Below are 27,355 nucleotides of genomic sequence, written 5' to 3'. Positions count from 1 at the left end.
TGTGGACTGGCTGACCTCTGAAGCTTCTTCCAACTCCGAGATCCTGTGAGAGAGTCACAGGGTAGTTTTCCTAAGCTTAGGTGACCACAGTCTCCCTCAGTATAGACCTGGGAGTGCGTACCTCTGCTTCTGTATTTCCGTCACATGGCTGCACGGGACAGGCTGATTTAACAAGCTTGAGGGTTTTTGTTTTGTTTTGTTTTTTTTCAAACCCTTTTGTGTATTGCTATAGGTAGAGATTGTCTCCTCTGGCTATTTTGTAAGATCTTTGAAGGACAGAATAGTTTCCCTTTCCTTTTGTCTTTGTCTCCCCCAGGTCTAGTTGCCATTAGTAGGCAGCTAGCTGGTGCAATGGAAAAAATATGAGACTTGAAATGGAGGGTTCAAATCCTACCTCAGGACCAGCTGTGTAACTCTGGGTAAGTGGCTTAGAGCTTTCAGTCTTGGACCAACCCTCATCAGTAAAGTGGAGTCAACACCACCTACCTCTTGTGGTTTTGACGAGGATCAGAGTAATCACATAATGTAAACTATTTTGCCAATTTTAAAACTTTATGTAGGGCAGCTGGATGGTGCAGCGGATAGAACACTGACTTTGGAGTAAGGGGGACAGGAGTTCTGATCTGACCTCAGACACTTGATCCTTACTAGCTGTGTGATCTTGGGCAAGTCACTTAATGCTAATTCCCTCATATCCAGGAGCATCTCCAGGTGGTTCTGGGGGAAAAAGTGAGCCTGGTGACTTAATACAACAACCCCTCACTCAAATCCAATTCATGTTCTTGTCGTGGCATCACCTCCATGTTGTGGTCTTCTTTGGTAATGAAGGACAAAAATATTATATGTAGAAATGCTAATATGAATTCATTAAAATTACTCCTGCAGGTGCTAAAACCACAAAGATTGATGACCCAAAAAAGAAAGTTCTCACCACTAGTTTTTGTTTTGTTTTGTTTTTTAGTTTTTGCAAGGCAAATGGGGTTAAGTGGCTTGCCCAAGGCTACACAGGTAGTTGATTATTAAGTGTCTGAGTTAGGATTTGAACTCAGGTACTCCTGACTCCAGGGCTGGTGCTCTATCCACTGTGCCACCCAGCTGCCTTACCACCAGTTCTTAATGGCTCAGCACCAAAACTGAATATGATTTGATGAGTGGAAAGGACCTTAAAGAAGAGGCCTGACCATCTTCTTTGCTCCGATGTCCTAAGAACCAGACCAGACCTGCAGCTGAAACTTTCCTTCTGTGTTGAATCCCCCATTAGAACATCTTAGGAACACCTTGAAGGAAGTAACTGTCTTCTATTCTTTTGAAGTCCAAGGCTCAGGACAATGTTCTGAACATGTTGTGTCATTGTGTTTAATTCTTTTTTAAGTTGTGTCTGACTCTTCAGGATTCCATTTGGTATTATCTTGGAATAGAGTAGTTTGCCATTTCCTTCTCCAACTCATTTTACAGATGAGGAAACTGAGACAAACAGGGTGAAGTGACTTGCCTCACAGCTAGTTCACATAGCTAGTAAGTGTGGGGCCAGATTTGAACTCATCAAAATGAGTCTCCTTGACTCCAGACCTGGTGGGCAATCTGTGTACTCTATTGCCACCTAGCTGCCTTCTCTGAACTTACCCAAGTAAATGCTTTATTCATCCACATGCTCCCTATTATTAGTAGAAATAAAATGCTTGTGGATATATTGAAGACAAAGTAATTTTGGGTAGCATCATCAAAGGTCACTTATAGACTGATCCTTGTGGGAGTTGGAGGCCGGAGAGTATTCCAGACATGGGGGAACAGCCCAATTAAAGTGGGGAAGGGGGAGATAGAATGCAGTATACAGGGAATGAGCAAGTAGAGATGTTTGACTGGAACGTGGAGTGTCTGAATTGGAGGAAAGTAGAGTCAGCCTGGAAAAGAAGGTTGGAGCAAGATTTGAAAGGAGTTTAAATGCCAAATAAAGGCATGATTTCAAGATTTCCTGGTGTTAGAGGCTTTCCCTCCTCTTAGCCTCAGAGAACCTGTGTTTCCTTGAAGACTCTCAGTTCATAAAGAAAAAAAACAAAAGGCATTGATTGAAAGGCCAGGGTGTTAGGGAAAGATTCTTCATCCCAAAATAAACTCTTCCTGCTCAAGTTAGAGCCTCAGGCTTAAAGCCTTAGCAGCTTGGCATCAGAATAATACAGACAGCACAGAAGTCTGAAGAGGCAGAGTAAGCACTGAGACTTCAGGCCTTCCCCTCCTCATTTTTTTAATAAGCCAAATAATATTGCTTCTGGTGTTTTAGAAGCATTAGTCAAATATAGAGAAAGCCTGGGTGCCATCTGCTGGGAATAGAACTAGCCACAAAAATCAGGTTGTCCTTATTCTGTTTATCTCTCAGCTATGTGGAGCATTTTCCCCAGTCAGCACATGGGCACAGAGAAAACCTCCAAAGGTCACCTAGGCCACTGTCCTATTTCAGAAAACCCCCAGGACATAGAGACTTTTTTTCAAAGGGAATTTGAAAAGATTGCTTTGTATAAAGTATGAAAATAGCCTGAGAAGTTGCCAGATGTTAAAGAAATTCCCCCTCCCATTCTCAAGGTTCTAGTCACACTGGGCCCTGGGATTCCATCTCTACCTCTGGGTATGTGACCGTTAATCACCTTCTTCTCTTGTTTCTACTTCTCTCTATGTGCTCAGGATACTGATCTTCTCCAGCTCTCCCACCTGTCTGAGCGCTCCTCTATCTCCTTTGCTGAACTGTGGGCTTCTCCCAAGGCTCTGTCCTGAGTCCCTTGACTCCTCTCTACTCCCCTCCTCTTCTCCTCTTTCCCTTCCTTTCCCTTTACTATCTTCATCTCTTTGTAGATGATTCCCAGATCTACTTGTTTCTGCATAATCTTTCTCTTGTACTCCAGTTGTGCAGCACTCCCATCAACATCCCCTTCTCTCCACTCATATAACTGCCACTACCTTTGTACAGGCTCTTATTAACTAATTCTGATACTATTGCACTAGCCTTCTGGTTGATCTCCCTGCCTCACATCTTCCCCAGCCCTTTCCCCATGCAACTGCCACAGTGATTCTCCTATAGTGCAGATCTGACCATATCATCACCAACCCTAGTCCTGTAACACAATAAACTCAAGGGGCTCTGTATTACTTCTAGAATCAAATATAACATTTTGTTTGGCATTCAAAACCCTTCATCACTTGGCTTCTACCTACCTCTCCAATCTTCCTATACTTTACTTCCCTCCACATATTCTATGGTCAGTGATACTGATCTTGCATTCCTACACATGGCGCTCCATCTTCCAAAATGATGCTCCATCATCCAATTCTGGGAATTTTCCTTGATCATCATTCCTAATGGAATGCTTTCCTTCCTCATCTCCACATCCTGGTTTCTTGGCTTCCTTCAAGATGCAGAGCCAATCCTATCTTCTTCAAACAGACCTTCCTGATCCTCCCCTGCCCTTTAGATCTCTTCCCATCTCCTCCCTCTATCTTTTGTCATTGCTTACTTGTTATCTCCTTAGAAACTAAGTTTGTTGAGAACAGCAGCTTTCTTTGTATTTCCAGTACTTAGCACAGTTGCCTGGCTCAGAATAAGAACTTAGTATGTCCTGTTGACTGACCAACTTCAATATTTCAAGGAGCTATGATTTTATCTTTGAGGATATTGGTATCAACAATGCAAATCTCAACCCTTTTAAGCCTTAAAAGACCACCCTGGAGGGATGCTATGGCTGAGAACTCCTTTACCCTTCAATCAGCCTGGAAATGAGCTTTTCAAAATTTAGCTTTTCTGATTCCATTTTTCATGTCTATCTGGTTTGATTGGCAGAGCTTTGGATTCACTGGCATATAGCCTTTTGAGTTCTCAGGGTCTCCTCCACACAGTGATGAGACATTGCCACAGGGTTTCTGGATTTCCCTCCAGTTCTATTATCTCATCATATACTTAGAATAAAAAGATCATAGATTTAAAACTGAGGACCTCAAAAATAATTTTGTCCAATTCCTTTATTTTACAGATGAGGAAACTGAATCCAAAGTAAATAACTTGTTTATATAATTTTATTCTTTTCAACAAAGAGAATATGTTTGAAATATTGACAATCCTAAAAAAATATAAAATCATGAAATGAAGTATCCTAGGGAGCAGTTAAAAAATGAATCTCACTGACTTCTTAGTCAGAAATGAGGGGGAAGGAGTAGTCTTCTTTATTTCACCTTACCATTTTGCCATGTTTTGGGGGTAACTACTCTTGCTAGCTCCCTCCATAACATTGTGAGTCAAGTACAAATAGTAGAAATAATTTGGAAACCTAGTACATGAATTAATATTTCTGTATTAACTTTATGTACTATCTGAGTCATTATTTGTGATGGAGAAGCTCCTTCTGAAAAATAAGTGACCTACAAAAATCCAAATCTGAACTGAAATTTTACTCAGAGGGAGGTGGTTCCAGAGTTTGAAAAAAAAAAAGCAAACGAATTTAAATGGTAAATATGATGGGTAAGTCATTTCACCTCTTTGAGGCTCAGTTTTTTAATTTGTAAAATAAGATGGTTGAACTAGATGACTTCTAAGCTCCAAATCTATCATCTTATGATCTGATCGGTTTCTAAAATTCTAAAATGAATGAACTTTGAACTTGAAGACTTCTAAATCTATGACCCTATGGCCCTATAAGTTATTTCATTTCTATAAAAGGAGAGAACTAAACTAGATGGCCTCTAAGTTCCCTTGTTGCTCTTTTTAAAAAAGTTAACTAGTTTATTTTTTTATTTCCCTGGTAGCTCTAAATCTATGATCTGATGATCTGTGATATTATGGCTGCCTGACTTGTAGCTTCGCTACGTGAGGACCTACTGTATTACACTCTCAGCTATATTGGGCAGGGTCACGAGAGCACTTGAACCTTGAACAAATAACTTCTTGCCTTATCCTGTTTCAGTTAGAAATACAGAGTTATGAAGAAGCAGCCAAGACTGGCACCAAATATAAAACCCTTGACCAAAAAGAGAACATTTCAGAGATTCTCTCCTTTTGCTTCCTCTTTTCCTATTCCTCTCAGAAATGTGGTTCTTTTTCTTCATGCCAAATTCTACTAAAAGGAGTGTTTAAAAGTGTCTGTCTGCTGAAAGAAAATATGATATGACTGATGACATGTATAGTGGGCATTTGATATAGTTGGTGACAGGTACAGTAAGATCCTCTTAGGTAACTCCAGTTACAGTCACCTCAACCTTGGGCCAATATGACTCCCACAGACACCAGTTAGACTTGGGTTTGGATAAGAAATAATCAGGTAGGATGTCCTTATTTTGGTAAGATTACTGTTTATAATCCCTGTCAGGATGCATACTTTGGTAAAGTAGGATTATAAGAGGCTATGAACAGTCCAACCCTAGAGAAGTAAGGATGGGAGGGTCTCTGCTCAGCCCCCTGCCTATCTGAGCCTCAGAGCTGATTAGTTTCCTGACCCTAAAGAGATTTCCATCTCAGCAGCATACTTCTAGGGTAGGTTCAAATTGCCTTATCCACACAGACAGTTTTAAATTCTGATATATGAAGTGTTAATGGCTTCTTGAAGAACTCGGCCAACAATCCCATGAGGTTCTATGCTTGTGTTATATTCTAAAATTATTGTCGAACCTACCAACAATTGCATTGTCAACAGAAACCAATCAAGTTTTTGGTCTATCCTTTTCAGATTTAAATTTAATTGTTCCAACCCCCCCCAAAATAAAATCAATTTAATTGTTCCCTTCTATTTTTCCAGAAAGCAGTACCTAAACAATGCAGTCTATTTCATAAGTATTAGTTAAATGCTCTGGGTCAAATTAGCCTGAAGAAAAGAAGAGCTGAAGGAGCCATGATAACTGTCTTAAATCATATGAAGGGTTATCATGTGAAAAAGGAATGGAGCTTGTTCCACTTGCCCTACAGAGTAAAACCAGGTACACGAGGAGGAAGAGGAGAGAGGCAGATTCCACTTAATGTCAGGTCGAACTTCCTAACAGAACTATTCAAGAGAGAACTGATGTATATGTCTTTTTTCTTTCTATTTTTTCTTTCAGTTTAGATTTGATTCTTATTTCACAACATGATTAATATGAATATGTTTAGCATGTTTATATGTGTGCTTTTTTGTGGGAGGAGAGGGAGGGATAGGAGAGAAGGAGAAAAAATAAAATTCAAAACCTTTAAAAAATGATTGTTGAAAACTACCATTGTATATAGTTGGAAAAATAAATAAGTAAATATATTAGTTTTTTTTAAAAAAAGAGTGAATTGGACTGCCTTGAAGGTAAGGAAGGTGGTACATTAGGCTTAGAGTCAAGAAGACCCAGGTTTGAATCTTAATGCAAATACTAGTTTTGTGAGTGACTTTGAAAAAGTTATCTAACTTCTCTCAATCTCAGTTTCCTCACATATAAAAATGGGAATAATAAAATAGCTCCTACATCACAGAGCTACAGTGAGGATTAATGAGATAATCTACATAATGCATTCTGCAAACCTTAGCTAAATAAATGTGAGTTGTTCCTAGTGTCCACCTCAAAGTGGGTCTTCACATGGTGTCATGAGGCTGGAGCCTGCATGACTTCCCATCAAGAATGCTTTGGGAGGGATTCTAGCTCAAGTACGTCTTGAACCAGCAAGTCTTCAATGTCCCTTCCAGTTCTAACAGCCTGGTGTGAGGCTATTCTTAACTCTGAGAAATCTCAGCAAGGGTCATAAGTGGCCCAGGATCTGTTGCCCTATTTCATCTTCAGGGACCTTGCTCTCAAGTTCTAGCTGCCAAATTTTGATTAGCTTTTGTTCCCCACTTGATCTTGGGATCAATTAGTTTCTCCTTTCCCTTGCTGCTTTAAATCAGAAGTTGTTTTACTGAGAGGCAACATGATTAATATATTTAATATAATCAGATGTAGCAAATACAGCAACAAGCCATTTTCTCTGTGCCTCTCAGGTGATAGACTTTACCCCCTTTTAGATGAGAATGGTGTCAGGATATTTTTTTCTAATATTTAGTCAGTCACCTGGGCTACCAAATTGACACTGTAGCCTAGAGGCCATTGGCAGCTACTTTTCTAGCAGAGAAGTGACATGGCTAGATCTATAAAATAGACAGATTATTTGGCAGATGCCCAAGAGATGCTAGGGGTTGGAAGCCAGAAAAACCAGTTAGGAGGCGATCATGGTAGGTGGTGAAGAGGGTCTGAAGAAGGGTAGTGGGTGAATACAAGATAGTAGGCATGAGAGCTGGTGATTATCATGACTTAGCAAATGGGGAAATGAATAAATGAAAGAGCACTTATTATACATTGACTGTGATGTGGCAAGCAATGTACTAAGTATTGAAGATATAAATGAAAAAGCAAGGCGTCTCTGCCCTCAAGCTTACCTTCTATTAGAAAAGAAGGCATATGGGACAGTGAAGCTGTATGGTAGATGACAAGAATGAAAGTATGTAGGGAGATGGAAAAGCCTGGGGTTCAAAGGATTCTGGGGAGGGAAGGCAAAATCTAGTGATTCAGAAAGCACAGCCAGATAACACTGCTTCCTTTATGAACTGATATTTATAACTGTGAAACATAGTAGATTACTAAAAATGATGATCAAACTCCCAGAGAAGGCCATCCAAGTATAAGGTACTTGATTTCATTCATCATCTATCTTAACTCTGAGCAAATTTAGACTGTACTTTCTAGTTCAGATAATGAGTTTCTAAAGGCTGGTATGTTCCATATGGCAGTTGTGGTATTTCTGTGAGGGGGAGGAGGGAGCGTAATGTCTAGCATTACCAGATATGTTAAAAATCCAGTCCTCACCCTTGACCTGGTTCATGGACAAAACCTTAGTTGTAATGTCCTGCTCATTCTGGTTACATCTAACCTCAATATTACATGGCAAAGAAATAAGTTGTGATGTCCCAGCTGAGGCGTCTTTGCAGGTGTTATGTCACTTCAGGATCAAAACTTCTTTCTACCAGGAGAGGCCTTATCACTCTGATTTCTATTCATGTATTGCTCACTGGCATCTACCTCTGCCCCATGAAATCTGTCTGGTTGTCTCAGTATTTTGTGCTTCGTGGAAAACTGATAGCTATTTCCAATTATTTGAAGAGCTGTCATCTGAAAAAGAAATGTACATTTTTCTACCAGTTAACTATGAGTAGAGCTAGAAGCAATAGGTAGAGGCTGCAGAGGGGCAGATTTAAGTTGGATGCTTCATAAAAATGGATGTTATCCAGAAATGGAATAGATTGTCACAAGAAGATTTAGACTTTCTCTCAGGAAGATCATCAAATGGAGAACAACCAGTTCCAGTGAGGACCCATGAGTTTGCTAGAGATTTTTTTTTTGTCTTTGTATCCCTGGCACCTAGTTCCTAGTAGGTACTTAATAAAAGCTTTGTCATTTGATTGAGTGACTGGTTGAGTGATTGATTGAGATACGCATTGGACCTTCCACTCTGAAGTTCAGTGATTCTGTGAATGAAGTCAGATATAAACCAAGGGAAAATCCCTGGAGCTTCCAAGGAAGGTTGGAGCTCATACTTTGAGATCACAATCAGGTGAAACTGTTATAAGGTCTATCTAGTACTAAAAAAAGTCTTTTTGAATTTAGTTCAAACAAGAATAAGTTTTCTACTGAATTACATGTGTTATCCGGCCGATATTATGTATGAGATGCTGAGTTCAAATATTCCTATCAATCACTTAGTGGGAGGCTCTTACATCATCCAACAACTGTATCTCCAAGTCATGACAGCTTAGAGCGCTCTCAAATTCATCTATCTTCAGAGCACGGTTAAAATAATTGTGTAATCTCCTTCTGCCTTGTTCCCCAGTGTAATAATTTAGATCATTTTTACTCCTTAAAATGAGTTGGTATCAATTATTCATTTACTAAACAAGATCTCTCTCAATCTTGATCTATATCTCTCAGTCTTTCTATCTCTCTGTCTCTCTCTTTGTGTCTGTCTCTGTCTGTCTCTCTCTGTCTCTCTTTCTCTCTCTCTCTTTCCTATTTATATGCATGTGTATACATACCTATATGTCTACATTTGAAAAAAAAATATGTTAGTTCCAAGCACGGGGAGATATTCACAGTTTGACTTTTGGACTGAAGCAAACAGCCACAAATAAGGTCCTCAAATAACTTTTTTAAGGTAGAGTCTTATGTGAAGTTTGATCTTTTGGGGCACAAAGAAATGAAAGATAGATGTTGGTAAAGAGAAAGAGAAGCTGATGTTTCTATGGACTTTTACAGAACTATTTTTAAAAAATGATAAAAAAAAACTACTAAGTTAAACAGCTAATAAATATTATGTTCACTTGATGAACCTTGAGTCACATTATCTAATGTGCTACCATATTTGGGAAGGCCTAGCCCCACCTACTCAATCCAAGAAGCATCCCGAGGTACCTACTCTCCTCCAGAAAGTGTGCTAGTTCCAAAGACTAGATAAAGGAGCTTATGTTCCACAGGGTGAGCACTCAAACTTTCACCAAATTTTCAGACCATTTCCCAGTGATTACTCCAGCTGGATACATGTTTGGTTTCCAGCTCATGAATTTTCACTTCCTATTTTTTGTGTAGCCATATACAGATTGCTAGTTCCTTCTGCCCACTAAGATTCATATTTTCATATCCATTGCCTGGAATAATATTCTCCTCAACAAATCTCTATTCCTCCCCATCTTTAAAACCTCTGCAAAGCTCACTTTTTTCAGAAAGAGCCACTCACCAAATTACTTTCCAGTTTTGCAACCCAATCTCATCACCACTTCTACCTTCCTCAACTAAATTTATTAAGATCAATTGAAATGACTAGGATATTAAGTTCATAGATGAGAAGGGCATGGGTCATGATAACTAAGTTCCAACATTTGTTTTCTACTTGGTCCTAGAGGGCAGAACCAAAAACAATGGGTAGAAATTATAGAGAGGCAGTTTGGCTCCATGTAAATCCAGTGAAATGTGGGGTATGAGATTAGACTAGATGGTGATCTCTCAGTTCTAGCTCTGTGATCTTGTTTGACACTGAACAAATCACTTCATCCCCTTGGACTTCAGTTTCCTCATTCCCTTCAGATTGTGTTCAATCTGAACCAGTGACTTTTTTCACATAGGCAATGCCTTAACCTCTGGTTGAGGAGTTCATCCCTGGAACCAGCCATATTCACTGCAATCCTGGCTCAGCCCATGACTCCCTCTCTTCACCCTCCCTCTTTGACCACCTTCAGAGTCCTTCCAAGTATTGTCTTACACCACTAGCATAGCAACTCCTCAAGCGCAAGGACCATCTTTCCTTTTGCTTGAATTTATATTCATAGAGCTTAATACAATGTACCTAATGTCTCTCTCTCTCTCTTCCTCTCCCCCCCCATCTTAGAGCTATCCTAAAATGGGATGGGCTGCCTCTGGGAGTGGTAATTTCTCTTTCTCTAGAGTCTTCACTGAGAGGATGGAGTGTAATTCATCATGGATGTAATAGATATGGTTTGGATGATCTCGGAGATCTTTTCCAATTTTGAGATCCTCCAGATCTGTGATTTGTGATCGTATCTTATCACACCCTGAGAATCAGAGCTTCCACACCTAAATGCAAAGTCTCCCTAAATTGTCAAATGAAGGGTTAGCCTACTTATTATCTGAAACACCTGTCAGTGCATTCTTAAATATTAGGATTCCTTTGGGATACAATTCTCTAAAACTCGCAGATCATGAAGCTGGAGTGAGAACTACTTACTCTTGGCTTACACTTAAGTTAGGAAGTCATTTTGCTCCATCATGACTCTCCTTCCTCATCTACAATAGGGACCAAGATTGTAAATTGATCCTACCATATCCTGGTCATAGGAAATAGATTTAGAGATGGAAAAGAAGACATTGAATGCAACCCTTTATCTTTTTTTTTTTTTAACATTTTTATAGATGAGGAAACCGAGACTCAAAGAGGTTTAGTGATTTGATCATGTCATCATAGATTTAGATCTGGAAGGCTATCTATGACCAGGGTAATTAAGTGACTTGCCCAATGTTACACAGGTAATATGTATTTTATTAAAAAGAAGTCCTACTTCAGGGTAGGTAGAAATTTTTTTTTATTTTGCTTATAATCTTCAGGTTGGCTTTAGGTTTATTTTCCTGGGTCCCCTCTCCTCTTATTTACCATTTACAAGTATTTCCTCATAGGGGTATCACTGGGGTAGTATTGCACTAACAGAATTCTCTGGCAAAAACATCCCTCTGAGTCATAGAGTAATGCTGGTACAAGGGGCTATAATAGCTGCAGCTGTCAGACATCTGTGAGCTACTTTGAGACAGCCTGAAAAATATCTACCTATCAGTTATTAGTGGACTATACCTAATGTCTTGTACAAAATACCTGTAGGATTGAAATTTTTATAGTGTGTCCTTTATGATCCAGTTCTTAAATGAAATATTTTCCTTCAACTCATTTATGAGAGGACATTTTAATTAAATTAAATTAATATGTGATCAAATGACCTGAGATAAAGGTTAAGAAAAAACATTTTCTTCCCTTCATAGTACAGATTGGGAAGGGGAATGACTCTTGGCATTGACTTCTGCATGTACTATCAGAAAAGATCCATGTTTTGGGGGAGGGGTATTTGTTTTAATGTTGTAATTTTTTTTCTTTAAAAATCTTCCTTACAAGGAAAATTTTCTGGGTGGGGGAAGGGGATGAAAACATTCAGAAATGACCAATAAATAAAAGATAAATAAGAAATTTTAAATGATTAAATTGGGCTAAGTTTTTATTTTATTTGAAACTAGTTAACTCTTCCCCAATCATCACTTACACATTCCCTGCTCCAGAATGACATAAACAGCATCCATGTAGGAAAAGGAAAGTGTTAGGCAGACACGAGCTTTTGTCATCACCATTATCATGATTGTTATGGTGCTTTAATAAAATTATTTTGTCTAAATAGTGTTTTGTGAATTGAATAATTGATTGTGTGTTCCAAGAAAATAAGTAAATTATTTAGGGGATTGGGTAGATTGAGTGTAATTAAATGAATAATTGATTGTGTTGTCCAAAGTGGAGAAATCACTCTCCAGATGGTTGGATTTTAGGATCTTACACTTAGAGTTGAAAGGGATGGGAGAGGTCACATGAATTCTCTCATTTTATAGATGAGGAAACAGGCCTAGAAATGTTAAGGAATACTCCCAAGGTATAGCAAGTTGCCCATTGGAATTAGAATTCAGGACCTGTGACTCCAGAACTTTTCAGTGCACCACCTTGGTTCAATATGCATGTTTTCAAATTCCCTACTGAAGCACACCTAAGAAACAAAAAATTTAGGAAATGTTGCAGTGAATCAGTTGCTCTGCATACAGTTAGCCCTTTCAGTGTTTCTGCTGTGAACACAGGACTCATAAATTGTCATGAAATGGCAAGCTGTTGAGCTCCAGCCTCAAAAGAAAATACTTTGGCGGAGTTGCAGCTGAACACAAATTATAGCAAGTATAAAATGCAATAGGAAGGGATTGCTATGCAGCTGGATTAGCAGAATAGGATGGTCTAACTAACATTAATAGAAGTAGCTTCAGTTTAAGGGGTCTGCCTGGCTGCCAAGTTGACAGTTTCTCTTCAACACTGGTCCACATACAGGCTCTATTTTATATTCTTGGAAGGTGGACCATTCTATTCATGGTCACTTACCAAAAGAAAGGTCTTTCATCTTTTGGACCCAGAGAATAAGCAGTTGAAACTTTCAAAAGGTCGTCTGTCTACTCAGGTTACTCTGTACCCTGGAATAATGTCAAGGACAGAGTTTAAAGTCTCATAATGCTCTGGTGGGGGGGGCTGATCAAATTTGGAATTAGAGGGGAGCCAGCAACATATATTCAATCATATATTTAAAGATATGTATTCAGATAGATATTTAAATCCCAGAAAGATCAGAGTTCAAATACCCTTCTTGTTTCTCTCCTTCTTTCTCTCTAGAATATCTCATGTATGAATATCTCATACTAGTCACCAAATGGTCGCTGGGTATGGGATTGAACTATCAAAAGAAAAAAAGAAACTGAGACCACATCAATACCACTGAAGAGTCTATGGGATGCTATTTCCCAAAGTTGATTAGAAATACTAATTTTCTAAAAGGATGAAGCATTTGAAGTATCTGAGCACCAGAGGCATTCAGCAAGATTTATGTTTGCGGAAACAAAAGGTAAGGAATCAAATATAGATGTTGAGGAAGGAACAAGAAATCTTGGAAAAGTCAGCTACAAATTCTGGGCTTGATCTTGGCACAAATACATTAAACTCCATTTGCTAACCTTATTGGAATTCTTGAGGAAGATTCATTTCCCAATTATGAGTTGAAAGCTCCTTGATGGCAGGGACTACTTCCCTTTTGTATTTGAATCCCTAAAATGGAGCACAAAGTCTGACACTTTGGAGGCATTTAATAAATGTTTGTTGATGGTGAATGATGTGCCTTATTTTTAGCCAAGAAAGTAAAATCCGGCATAGCTATCTCTTCTGAGTAAGAAATTCCACTATTATATTGTCCCTCTGGCCTCTTCCTCCAATAGTTTCAAATTACAACAATAATTGAAGCTTTTATTTTTAAGCTCTGAAATCACTCCTAGGATTTGGTCTGTCCAAGCTTCTCTATCATCAAACACTTTCAAGTGGAACCAATTTATGTTTCCACCTCCAGAGGAATACAGATCAAGCTGCCAGAATAGGGAAGGGCAAAGTTAAACCAAGTCAAAGGCATCTAGCAATAGGCCAAATGACAATAAACAGAAATGGGCCAGGCCAACTAAAAAAGTATTTATCTGCCAGCACTCAACGAAGGACACGAACTTGCCTTGGCTGGAATGTGATTACAAGTCACTTTGATAATCAGCATTATTTTGCTGGGCCCATGAAGGTAACGATCAAAGGAATGTCAAAGAAACAGGAGCAGCTGCTCTTCCTGCTGACCTCATTGCAATTACATGTAACCTCCCATACCAGTCCCAGAGCTGGAAGCAAAAGAATACTGTTTGTCATTGGGGAAGATACCAGGATGGCTTCCATTATGATATAGGCTAGGAGGAGCACCAAATGAGCCAAAATGGAAAAAAAATGGAATTTAAGCTAACCTTCCAAGAGGATATGTGGATGTGAAAGGTAACTGATACATTACTCATTAATCTTACATAAGCTTTTTTTCTTCCCTTACTTCATTTTCATTTTTTTCCTTCCTTTTTATTTCTTTCATCCCTACACAATCATCCTGCCATAAGTAGTTTTGCTTAGGGCTACTGGTAATGATTAGAGCTTAACTCATAATAAAAAACTAATCTCATTTTTTAAATGCATGAGAATGAAGAATGATGTCAATCTTCAACATTTGCATATACTACTATTGCTATAAATAGGGCAGTGCAACTGTGACTTTGATCCAGGTTGCCAAATTAAGAATTCAATAAATCTAGAGGGCACTGACAATGCATGCAGCTTTCTAGTAGTTTAGAAAATAGAGTTTTTAATACCTAGTTATAAAGTTAGTTAGTTCAAATAGCATGTTACTAGATGGTCCATTAAAGTGATCTCCTCTCTCATACTACCTTGAGACTTATTTTCATGTCAATCTCCCCACCAGTGGCATTTGACCAGCATTTCCACTAAAATGTGCCCCTCTCACTCCAATTAGGTAAGAGTATAATTCAAAATACTTGCTTTAGTTAGAATTTGTAGTAAATGTTTTTAGTATAAAAAAAGTCTTGGGTATTATTGCATAATATCATAGGAATCAGGTGAAAATGATTTAAAAAAAATACTATTGGAGTGCCTAGGCGGCACAGTGGATAGAGCACCCACCCTGGAGTCAGGAGTACCTGAGTTCAAATCTGGCCTCAGAAACTTAATAATTACCTAGCTGTGTGGCCTTGGGCAAGCCACTTAACCCCGTTTGCCTTGCATAAAAAAAAAACCTAAAAAAAATACTATCATCAAGACAAAATATGTAGAATATACCTGACATATATCAAATAAACCTCCCAAAAGAGACCCTAAAATAAAGAATTTTTAGACTATTATAGCCAAAAGCCAAAGCTTCCCAGTCAAAGAAAACTGAAAGCAACAAGAAAAGAGTGAATTCAAGGCCTAAGGAGCCTAAGGAACCATAGTTAGGAATACAAGATTATGAGAAATTTAGCAACCAAAAGGCAAAAGATACAAACAAAAATATGTAACCCAGAAAAATTGAGCCTAAGACTACAGGGAGAAATTAATGAAATAGAAAACTTTCAGGCACAACTAACAAAAAAGAAAGAAAAGAAAAAAGAAAAAATTAAAATGAGAACTCAGTAGAAATTTTGAAAAACAACAGAATTTAAGAAAATAAAAAGATAAATATAAGCAATAAATCATAAGAGACAATAGGAAGACATGATAAACAAAATCTTCTTAGAACTCTGTTTTCATTGGGGACATAGAGGAAGTCTATAAGACAGTAGATATGGGAGTAGTTTTGATATTTTTTGATGATATTAAAAGTAAGAAAGGAAAGGGAAGGAAAAGCAATAATTGGCAGAGAGATAAAGGAAGGATGAGGGAAACTGCCTCATATAATCTGAGTACATTGGCAAATAACTACATAAATAAGGAACGAAGAGTTGGAATGGGGAGACACTTGAACACACTTTCATTTGAACTGAAACACACACACACACATGGAGTTGGGTGCAGACACTCAACAGGAAAATAGGAGGGAGAAGGAAGAAAGGAGAGGGAATTAAGCAGCAGGATAAATTAAGGGAGGATTAGTTATGAGCAAAACAAATCCTAACCACTGAAGTAAATCTAATTATAAAGAAAGATTTAAAAATTTCTAAAAGAAGGCTAAGAAACTGTAAATGGACTCTGAAGGAAGGAAGGAAGACGAGGAAGAGAGGAAAAGTAGATTGTATTAAACTTGGGCCCTGGGGCTGAGCATATTTCTCACTACCACCTTTTTAAAGAAAGGGTAAGGATATACATGGTCTGAATTATGGATTAAAAGGTATTTTGAGGATATCCTATGAATTATCTTCAAAATAGGCATTATGTTCAAGAGATAAAGTAATTTCAGCTACTTCCATGGTACAGAACAACAGTATCAATTCAAATAAAAATGGGCTATTAAACCACATATAAGGATCCTTTCACATTGTTTATATTGACTTACAAATTCACATATTAATATTATGTTTTCTTGTGCTTTTATTTATTTTGTTAAATATTCCTCAATTGTATTTTAAAATGGTTCAGGTCACATTTGGGAGTGTTGTGGGCTATATAAGCTTGACATATCTGTCTAAACCAGGGTCAAGAATTCAAAGAAGATAACAACCTAATGAACTAGCTGTGAAATGATATATCCATTTTGGCAAGTGATCTAGAATTATACAATTAAATTGACTAAAATATTCATACTCTTTAAATTTTTTTTATTTAAGGCAATGGGGTTAAGTGACTTGTGCAAGATCACATAGCTAGGCAACTATTAAGTGTCTGAAGTCACATTTGAACTCAGGTCCTCCTGACTCCAGAGTTGGTGCTCTAGCCACCGCACCACATAGTAGCCCATATTCTTTCAACTAAAGTTTTCATTACTGGGTTTATGACACCAGGAAGTCATTGATAAGAAAAAAAATGTCCCCATATACTCCAAAATATTTGTAGCACAACTTTTTGTGATAGCTAAGAACTGGAGAAAATGAATGTTTAATGAATATGGAGAAGCACGTAAAAATTCTCTATGAATAGATTCAGAGGGAAGTAGGCAGAGCCAAAAAACAATATACACAGTAACTACAACAATATAAATGGAAAGAACAGTGATACACCAAAAATTCAAAATGTAACAGAATTATAAAAGTCCAGCACCACTCAACTGAAGAAATATGAGAAGACACACCCAACCCATCCTTTTTTGAAAGTGGGAAGTACAAAAGTGTTTTGTGTATAAATATATATATATATATATATATGTATATTATACATGTATGAAAGACTTTTTAAATCAGTTGATTTTAACCTCTCTAAAAATTATTATTTGTCAAATGAGATGACTCTATAAGATTGGGGGTTAGGGTGAGAAAGGTGGAAGACTTAGATACTTTCAATAACTCTGGTGATATAAGACAGAGAAAATATTAATAAAAACATTTTTAAAAGCACAATGAACTAACAAAAGAAAGAAATCCCTAATCCTTGCTCAGCATTCTTTCTCCTGTCTACCATGTTCCTGGTAGGAAGACTGCCTAAGCTGACCCATGTACTTAAAATAGAACTCTTCACCCAAATCCTCCTCCTGACCCACCTCTTCCCAGGACTGCCAAACAGCCGGAATTTGCTCAGGTTGCAATAGTAGCATGGTCACATTCTGTGCCACAATAGAACTCAGCAAGAGAGCAAAGGGAACTGAGAAGACATATATATATATATATATATATATATATATATATTTATATATGACTGTATGGCAGTCTATTAAGCCTGAAGGTAAGAGTCTAACATCCTTCTGGGGACAGTTCTGTCCTCCTGGAACTCACTTGGGGCAGAATCTTAGACTACTTCAACTCATGAATTGCCATACATGGGAGAAAGGGAGGGAGTTAGAAAATGAGCAATAGGAGAAAATCAAGGAAAAGGCTAAAAGTACCTCAGGAGAAAGAAAACTCAATAAAATCTTGAACGTAATCAAAGATAAACTAATAGGAAAGGCATTAATAGCAGAAGGGACTATTTTTTGACCCCAGATCAGATAAAAGAGTTCAGTTATTTATGAATAAACGTTATATGAAAAAGGAAAGTGAATCAACACCTGAAGAAGCAAGACTGTGGATTTCCAAGGCCCATGAAATCTTGAATGGTTTTTAAAGAAAAATAAGATAGTAAATGTGGTGTCAATGGCCTGCATGGCAGATATATTTGTCAGAATAGAAAAATTTAAATCCATGCTGGTAAATCTTGCCAAAGAAACCTAAAAAAAGGAGAACTGATTAAGAATTTTTACAAATACATGGAAGTGAAAGACAATATAATATAAGAAATGTAATAAACAATAATATTAAAAGAAAACATGATTTCCATAGGAGCCAAACAACTGAAGGATCACAGAACTCCTAGAAGAGCAAGACAAGTCAAAAAACCTGAACACTATAATGCAAGAAATTAAAAAAGAAAACTCAGAACTTCTGAACACAGAAAACAAAACTGCCTATCAAAAGAATTCACCAATCTTCTTCAGAAAAAAAATCTTATTCTACAAACTCTGAGATGCAAAATGATTACATTTAACAATTTCATTGATAAACAATAAACAAACACCCAGGAAAAAGACTTTCCCTTATAAAGGAAAGGAAATTTGAATAAAAGACTATTTTGCACCTATCAGAAACTTCAGGAGGGAATTGAATAATGTGTTCTAAAAAGCAAAGGAGCTCAAAATGCAGCCAAAAGTGACTTACCTAGCAAATCTAAGCCTAACAATAGGAAAAAAAGACGTCTGTTCAATTAAAAAGGGGCATTCAATACATTCCAAGAAAGAAAACCAGATCTGAAGAAATTATTTGCTTCTCCAACATCTCAGCCAACAGAAATCTAGTTAAACAAACACAACAGCCAAGGATAACAACAGAGAGACCATTAAGAGGTTTCTTTCTAAATGTTCACAAGGAATCAAGAGTGAAAGCAGGGGTAGCTAGGTGGCTCAGTAGATAAAGCACTGGCCCTGAAGTCAAGAGCACCTGGGTTCAAATCTGGTCTCAGACACTTAATAATTACTTAGCTGCGTGGCCTTGGGCAAGTCACTTAACCCCACTTGCCTTGCAAAATCCTAAAAAAAAAGAGTGAAAGCAGAAGTCAGGTAAATGTGATGATGTAAAAACCATCTTGAAACAATGTCAACTAAACCTAAAAATTCTCTGAATAAGAAGATCAATCCTTTTTTATGGAACAAAATTACAGAATTGTGGGGTACATAAAAGTGGTGAGAAGAGGAAGAAGAAAGGGGAGAACAGTGATGTATTCTAATCATGTCAAAAATGAAGGGAAAATAACTCCTGTAGTCTCTTGAGAAGAAAATAGCCTACACAAAGGGAAAAGAAGAAAAGAGAGGGATTGAAAATTGGGATGAAAGGAGCAATATATTGTTTCAGTTTTGGAAGGGGATACCATTCATGAATGTTCCTTTGAGAGAATTCAGATATTCTTTTAAGAGAGATGGGGATCTTATAATGATTATTTCCTTGAGGGTTTTGGTATGGTATACCATTCATCCTGCTATACAAGTAGGAGAAATATAGCACCTGGAACAAAAGCAAGTCAGAAAAGTAGAAGAACATAGTCCAAGGAGATAGATTTCAGGGCATATTGGGAAAATTGATCAAGGGAAGGGCAAAAGTCATTAATGAACCACATAATCAAAGATATAGGAAAATTCCAACCATGGAGCATTATCATCTCTATCACCTGCAGGAATTGCTATTTTTAAGAATGAGGTAGAACAGGAAAAAAGGATAAAGAGGCAAAAGACAATAACAGAAACTTTTTAGAAGGACCCTCAAATAATTATCTTAGAATCTTTAATTAAAAAAAAGAATCATTTCATGAGAAAGATGGGGTTTAAGTAAAGATGAAAGTAATATAACGATCACAAATCAAAGCATAAAAGTCTAGAATAGACATAAAAAGAAGATAAAGAGAAAAAGAAATCATTTAATATGATGAAATTTCAAAAAACTAACAAATAACATAAGTTGAAAGGGAAATTTTAACAACTCAATTGAAAGAGAGTAAAAGGGGGGGTATAATTTTAAAAATTACATAAAAGCAAGCAAGAAAAAGAAACTAATAAAACTCTAAAACTGAGTAAATTGGTATCAAATGGGGAGCTGAGGATGAGGGGGAAAGAGCCACTAGGAATAGGGTTGTTTTAAAATAAATTAATCTAAAACAACTGAAGAGACAAAATCCTGTTTTGGGCTGGAGGGGGAAGAATTCTAATAAAAAAAGAAAGATCACAGTGATAATAAATAAATCTCTAAGACCAAGATGAAATCATTCCATAGATGCAAGAATGCTTCAGCATAAAAAAAAACAATCAACACAATTGCTCCTTTGAACAAAATAAAAACCTTCAGAACACAAGATTATCTCAGTAAAAATGGGAAAAACCTTTGAAAATATAATATTCATTTATGCTAAAAAAACCTACATAATATAGGCATAGAAGATTTTTTAATAACAATGCATATTTATGCAAAGTCAAAAGTAAACATATGCAATAGGAATACATTAGAACTTTTTCCAATAAACATGAGAATAAAGAAAGGGTCCCTAACTCTCCCTACTATTTTTGACATAGTTCTGGAAATGCTAAAAATAGCAGTAAGATAAGAGGAAAAAAAATTAAAAGCATAAAAAAGAAAGGAAGAAATAAAACAATTCCTATTTGTTTAGTATATGATTTATTTGGAAAAACTTAAGGAATCAGCAAAGTTTCTATTTAGACAACAGCTTCAGAAAAGTTTCAGGCTAAAAGATAAGCTAACAAAAGTCAATTGTTTTTCCGAAAAAACATTTCTATTTTTTTCTTTTTTTTAAGTCAAAGGGTAACAATGATGAACCTTAAACATATGTTCCTAAGATAACTGTACCTCTTATTTGCCTGCCCTTCCATATGAATTTTATCTCTGATCAGTATAAAGAAAATGCTAGAAAATTCCTAAATGGTGTAAATTTGTTTTCATTGTTTTCAGCTAATCTCTGGACAGCAAAGATTCATTACACTGCAGAATAAGAAATCCTCTGTTCAATTTCTGGGTAATTTGCAAGGCTGAACAATGTGTGCTTATGCAAGCCTTTTTCAGTTGAGAAGAATAGATGTTTACAGGTAAAAAAAATCAACTGTTTTCTCTATAACAAAATCCAAGAGGATTATAGATGAGAAAACCCATTCCAAATAAACTACAAAACATAAATTTTCTGGGAATCAATTTACCAAAATACTCAAGACATATAGACTCAATAAAAGTGTTCTTTAGAAAAGTGGTAATAAGAGAAAAGAGAAAATGATAAAAGGGAGGTCAGACAACAGTCAGAAGGAAAGCAACTTTTTTGAGGAGGGAAAGGATAAAAAGAAATAAAGAAGGATAAGCAGAAAGAAATGAAGGAAATACAAAGTAATCATAATTGTGAATGGGATGAACTAACCCACAAAATGAAAGTGGACAGAAGAAACTAGATACTAGAAATTAAAAACTAGAATCAAACATTATATTGTTTACAAAAGACATACGGAAACAGAAAGATAGTGTTAAAATAAGGAGATAAAAAAGAATCTATTATGCTTTAGCTGAAGTAACAAAGGCAGGGCCACCAATCATGATCTCAGACAAAGAAAAAACAAAAATGGGATTATTCCAAAGAGAAAAATCATGGAAATCACATTTTGCTAAAAGGTACCACAGACAATAAAATAATATTTTGAACTTTACTCTAAAAGGTCTAATTTCTTGATACAAAGGGAACTAAGTCAACTTCATAAAAATAAGAGCAAAGGTTTTCAGAAGAAATCAAAACTATAATCATAAGAAAAAATGTTTTAAATCACTCTAATACAAATTAAAATAACACTGAGATACCACCTCATAACTATCAGATATGACAAATGCTAGAGGGGATGAGGGAATATAGATACAGTAGTAAACTGTTGGTGAAGTTATGAATTTGTCCAACCATTCTAGGGAACAATTAGGAACTATGCTCAAGGGCTCTAAAATTGTATATATCCCCTGATGCAAAAAAAAGTCACTAGTAGATCTATACCACAAAGAGATCAAAGAAAGAGGAAAAGGACATAGATAAATAGATAGATTAATTGATTGATTGATAGAGATATGTATGTATGTATGTGTGTGTGTATTTTAGCAGCTCTCTTTGTGATGGCAAAGAATTGGAAATTGAGGGAATGTCTAGTAATTGAGAATTGACTGAACAAGTTGTGAAATATGAATATAATGGAATACTATTGTGCTATAAGAAATGACAAGAAGGAAGATTTCAGAAAATCCTGGAAAGACTAACATGAACAGATGCAAAGTGAAGTATGCAGAAGTGGGAGAACACAGTTACTGCAACATTGTGCAATGATTAACTATGGATGGCTTTGCTCTTCTAAGCAAAACAACGATCCAAGGTAAGTCCAAAGGACTCATGATGGAAAAATGCTATCTACCTCCAGAGAGAGAACTGATGAACTGTGAGTACAAAATGAAGTATACTTTTCTCACTTTTTTCCTTTTTTTGAGTTTGATTATTCAGGAAATATGATTTGCATGATTTCACAGCTATAATTGATGTTTGCCTCCACAGTGGGTGGAGGGAGGTGGAAGGAGAGAAAGAAAACAGAATTCAAATTTTTTTAAAAGAATATTGTAAATAATAATGTTCAAAGAAAAATGAAAAAAGATGGGAAGAATCGATGTTGAAGTGACTGTAGGAAAGTAGTCATAGTACTGAATTATTGGTAAGCTATAAATTAATACAACCATTTTGGAAAACAATTTGGGAATATGCAAATGAAGTGACTAAAATGCCAATACATTTTGATCCAGATATTACCCTAAAGGGTCATTGAAATAAAGAAAGGTCCCATATATACAAAAGATTTATAATAACACTTTTTGGGGAATAGCAATGGATTAGAAACAAAGTAAATGTCTATCAACTGGAAAATGACTACAAATTGTGGTAAATGAATGTAACAGATATTATTGTGCTTTGGGAAATGATGGGTGGATAGAGTGCTGGGTCTGGAGAAAAGAAGACTCAATCAAGGAAATCTTTTCAAACCTACAGGAATCTAACCAAATGAAAAGGCAAAAAAGTTCAAGATTTGAACAGAATTTTAGAAAAATTAGATATGATGAACCTCTGGCAATTATTAGATGGGAATTGAAAGAAGTATATGTATTTCTTAGTGTGCATGGCATCTTTATTTTAAAAAAGACCAAATATTAGGGAATAAAAACCTCACAGTCAAATGCTAAAAAGCAGAGAATCAAATATATATTTTGTGACCTACAATGTCATAACAATTATGTTGAATGACCTGACATTGAAGATACAATTTAAAATTTTCTAAAGCCTGCTGATTTAATACTAAGAAATTAATGGGTCAAAGAAGAGATAATATAAACAATAGATAATTTCCTTAATGACAATGACAACAGTGAGACAACATTGGGGATGCATCTGTAACAATTTTGGGGGGGAAAGTTTTATCTCTAAATATTTTCATCAACAGAGAAGGAATTGATCAATAAAAAACTGGTGGGTATAACTTAAAAAAACCAATAAAACCAATGAATTTTAAAAAGGAAAATAAATGTTGAAAGGACTTTGCCAAAATAGGTACATTAATATATTAATATCGTGACCCTGTCCCTATTCTGGAAAGCATTTTGGAACTATGTACTAAAAAGTACTAAGCTGTGGATACCATTTAATGACAACATTATCACCATATTACCAAAAGATATTAAAGAAGATAAGAACTCTTATGTCCAAAATAATATATAATAGCTCTTTTTGTGGTGGCAAAGAATTGGACACTAAAAGGGTATCTACCAATTGGGGAATAGCAAACAAATTATGGTAAATGAATGTAATGGAAAACTATTGTGCTATTAAAATATGACAAAAGGTGTTATTTCAAAGAAAGCTTTGAAAACTTTTGGTGGAACAATAAAAATCTCTTTTTTTAATTTCTCTAGAAATACTAAGAAATAATTTTTTCCTCTAGAGGGCTTTTCCAAACGCCTGGAAAAAAGGTTATAGGAAAAGCAAATGGGATAGGCAAAAAAGAAAAAAGATATTTCTTTATGTGAATAGATTAAAGGTGACAATTTAACCATTTCTATATGTAGACTATATTTCTATATTTCCATATATCTGTACTATATAAAAAACATTGCCTTCCTCCACCCCTGAACATAACCAGAATATTGATTCATTTAAAGGTCATTTCCCTCTTCAATCTCCTGAAGTTATTAAGGAGATTGACTTTAGATCAATCCTATCCCATGAGGATTTCCTCTTCCATTTCTTGTGAGTTATTCCAGTGGTCTTCTATTCAATTTAGAATTGTTATATGGATCTATGGGAGGCATCCCATTGATTTCAAGAGGAGAGGAATCCAGAAGTAAGGGAAGTGTGATATAACTATTCAACTATTAGGGATGTTAACTTGGGCTAAATTTTAGAATTTCTTTTCTTTATTTAAGATTTCTAAAATGTTACCTGAATTTTCCATGGAAAATGATGTGGAAGGAAAGAAGGCCTATGCAATTTTGGACATTTTCTCCAAGTTAGAAATGTCTTTTGTATAATTTTTTTGTTGTTGTTTTTGCAAGGCAATGGGATTAAGTGATTTGCCCAAGGCCACACAGCTAGGTAATTATTATGTGTCTGAGATTGGATCTGAACTCATATATATATATATATATATATATATATATATATATATATATATATATATAAACAACAGCAATGTAAAGAGAAACAACTTTGAAAGATTTAAGAACTCTAATCAGACTAGCCAGAATTCCAGATACTTGAAACTCATTGAAAGTGAAAAACTCATTTCTCTCTGCTATACTGCTAATTAATCTCCAAAGGACTTTCTCTCTTATACCACAAAAACCTTTTCAGGCCTAGAGAGTCATTCAACCCCAGGACTAAAAATCTATAGAAATACCTTCCTTCTTAGGGAAGCTCCTCTGAAGGAAAGGGCTGGGCCCTTCATTTCTTTACTCCTTCCCAGGTCGCACAGCTGACTCACCAGATGTTCTCTATCTCACACACACACCCCAGGCCAGGCATCTTCATTTCCCCATCCCACCCCCATTCTTTTTTCAGTCCCTTTTAGCTGTTGCCTTTGCCCCGTTAGAAGGTAAGTTATTTGAAGGCAAGGACTGTGTTTCTTGCTGCTTGTATAAACCATTTGAAGGCAAGGGCTGTGTTTCTTGCTGCTTGTATAAGCCATTTGAAGGCAAGGGCTGTGTTTCTTGCTGCTTGTATAAGCCATTTGAAGGCAAGGGCTGTGTTTCTTGCTGCTTGTATAAGCCATTTGAAGGCAAGGGCTGTGTTTCTTGTTGCTTGTATAAGCCATTTGAAGGCAAGGGCTGTGTTTCTTGCTGCTTGTATAAGCCATTTGAAGGCAAGGACTGTGTTTCTTGCTGCTTGTATAAGCCATTTGAAGGCAAGGGCTGTGTTTCTTGCTGCTTGTATAAGCCATTTGAAGGCAAGGGCTGTGTTTCTTGCTGCTTGTATAAGCCATTTGAAGGCAAGGGCTGTGTTTCTTGCTGCTTGTATAAGCCATTTGAAGTCAAGGACTGTGTTTCTTGTTGCTTGTATAAGCCATTTGAAGTCAAGGACTATGCTTCTTGTTGCTTGTATAAGCCATTTGAAGTCAAGGGCTGTGTTTCTTGCTGCTTATATTTGTATTTCCAGTGCTTTGCTTAGAGATTGGCATACATAAAGTATTAAATCTTTGTTGATTGACTTGAAACATGCTACCTACCTCTTGACAGAGAGATGATGGGCTCAGGTTACAGAGAAACAGATTTTTTTTCAGATATGGCCAATTTGGGAATTTGTTTTGACTATGAATATTTATTATAAGCATTTTTCTCATCTTTACTTTTTAATAAGGTAGGAGAGATAAGTGAGAGGTGTATTTTTGTTCATTGAAAAAATAATTTAATTTTAAAAATAAAGGCAAATATCTCTAGTCGGTTTTTGAGGGACAGATATTACAATATTTGAAGTCAATTCAAGTGTCTAGTATGTCCAAAGGACATTATAGATGAGAATCATATATGAAGAGAATTACAGCATTCTTGTTAAATTGTTGACATTTGACCCCAAGAAAGAACGTTCATGGTATATGTGGATGAAGCATTTTTGGAAGGGAAAATAAACATTTCAAATTGGAACGTATTCTACCTGCATATAAGAATGAAGATGATTCAACCAGGAAATGAGTAATATCAAGCTTTCATTTAGATGGATTATGATTATGAGTGTACCTCCAGTTCTTCAGAGTCCCGGCTTCAAAGGTTGGCATCTCTATTGTTACATCTATGTTTAACCACATCATTATAATCAACTAGATAATGAGTTTACTGAGGAGAGACTATATTAAACTCCTTTCTCTAGTGAAAATGAAGGGTAGTTAATATGACATCATCTTGTCTGGGTAAGGTAGGGAATAGACCACATAGGAATCATCTAGGTGGAGAGAGAAGGAATTTGTTATGGTCTGCATGTTAAAGTGGCCCTTGTCAATTAAGAGAATGATAAATAGAATTAAAGAACAGGTAGCTTCCAACATAAAGATGGGGCCATTCAAAGTGAACCACTACAGTGCTTTTTCATTTACTCAAATTGTTCTACAGGTATCCCAGGTTAATTTTACATGATTCATGGCATTAAAGGCACCAAATATATCCTGTAATATTGATATGAATTTTTTGACATTCCTCTATGGCTCCAAGAAGACTGTTGAGAAAAAGCAATGTCAACTGCCTTAGAATAGGTCTTCAGTCTCTTGAGAGATCTAAAATCACAAGCTGAGCAAATTCTGTGTCCTCAGGTCAAATTTTATAACCATATAAAAATATGATCCTGAACCCTGAAAATAGTGATGAATATCTATTTATAGACATAATAAAGTAGAGGTTTGTTAAATTATAGGCTTATGGGACTTTGCAAATGTATAGAGTTAGTCTGGCCTCCCCTGAATAAATTTTGTTATTGGTGAGAATTTTTAAAAACTCATAAAAGGGAGCAGCTAGGTGGCACAGTGGATAGAGTACTGGCCCTGGAATCAGGAGGACCTGAGTTCAAATCAGATCTCAGACACATAATAATTATCTCACTGTGGCAAGTCACTTAACCCTACTGCCTTTCAAAAAAAGCCCTAAAAACAAAAAAAATTAAAAACTCATAAAAGAATTGAGAATAGGGAAGAGAAACAGACCAATATTTCAACAGAAATAGAACATCAGTGGTATGGACCCTCCTTCAACCATGCAGATTATAGACCATTTCTTACCCTGTGTAATTCTTGTTCTTCCAAAAGTTTTCCATAAAGATTTGACCCAATACACCAAAGTCACTTCTCTAGCTTTAAAAATATTTCATGGTTAACTCTCTGACTGTTATCTCTGGATCTCACTACTTGATTGATCCATCTCCTTTTCCCACCATACATTTCCTTATGCATGTTTTTTTATATTCCACATGAAATATGGAATCACA

The sequence above is a fragment of the Macrotis lagotis genome, chromosome 2, assembly GCF_037893015.1.
Source record: "Macrotis lagotis isolate mMagLag1 chromosome 2, bilby.v1.9.chrom.fasta, whole genome shotgun sequence".
Classification (NCBI taxonomy): domain Eukaryota; kingdom Metazoa; phylum Chordata; class Mammalia; order Peramelemorphia; family Peramelidae; genus Macrotis; species Macrotis lagotis.
This window is presented reverse-complemented; position numbering follows the sequence as displayed.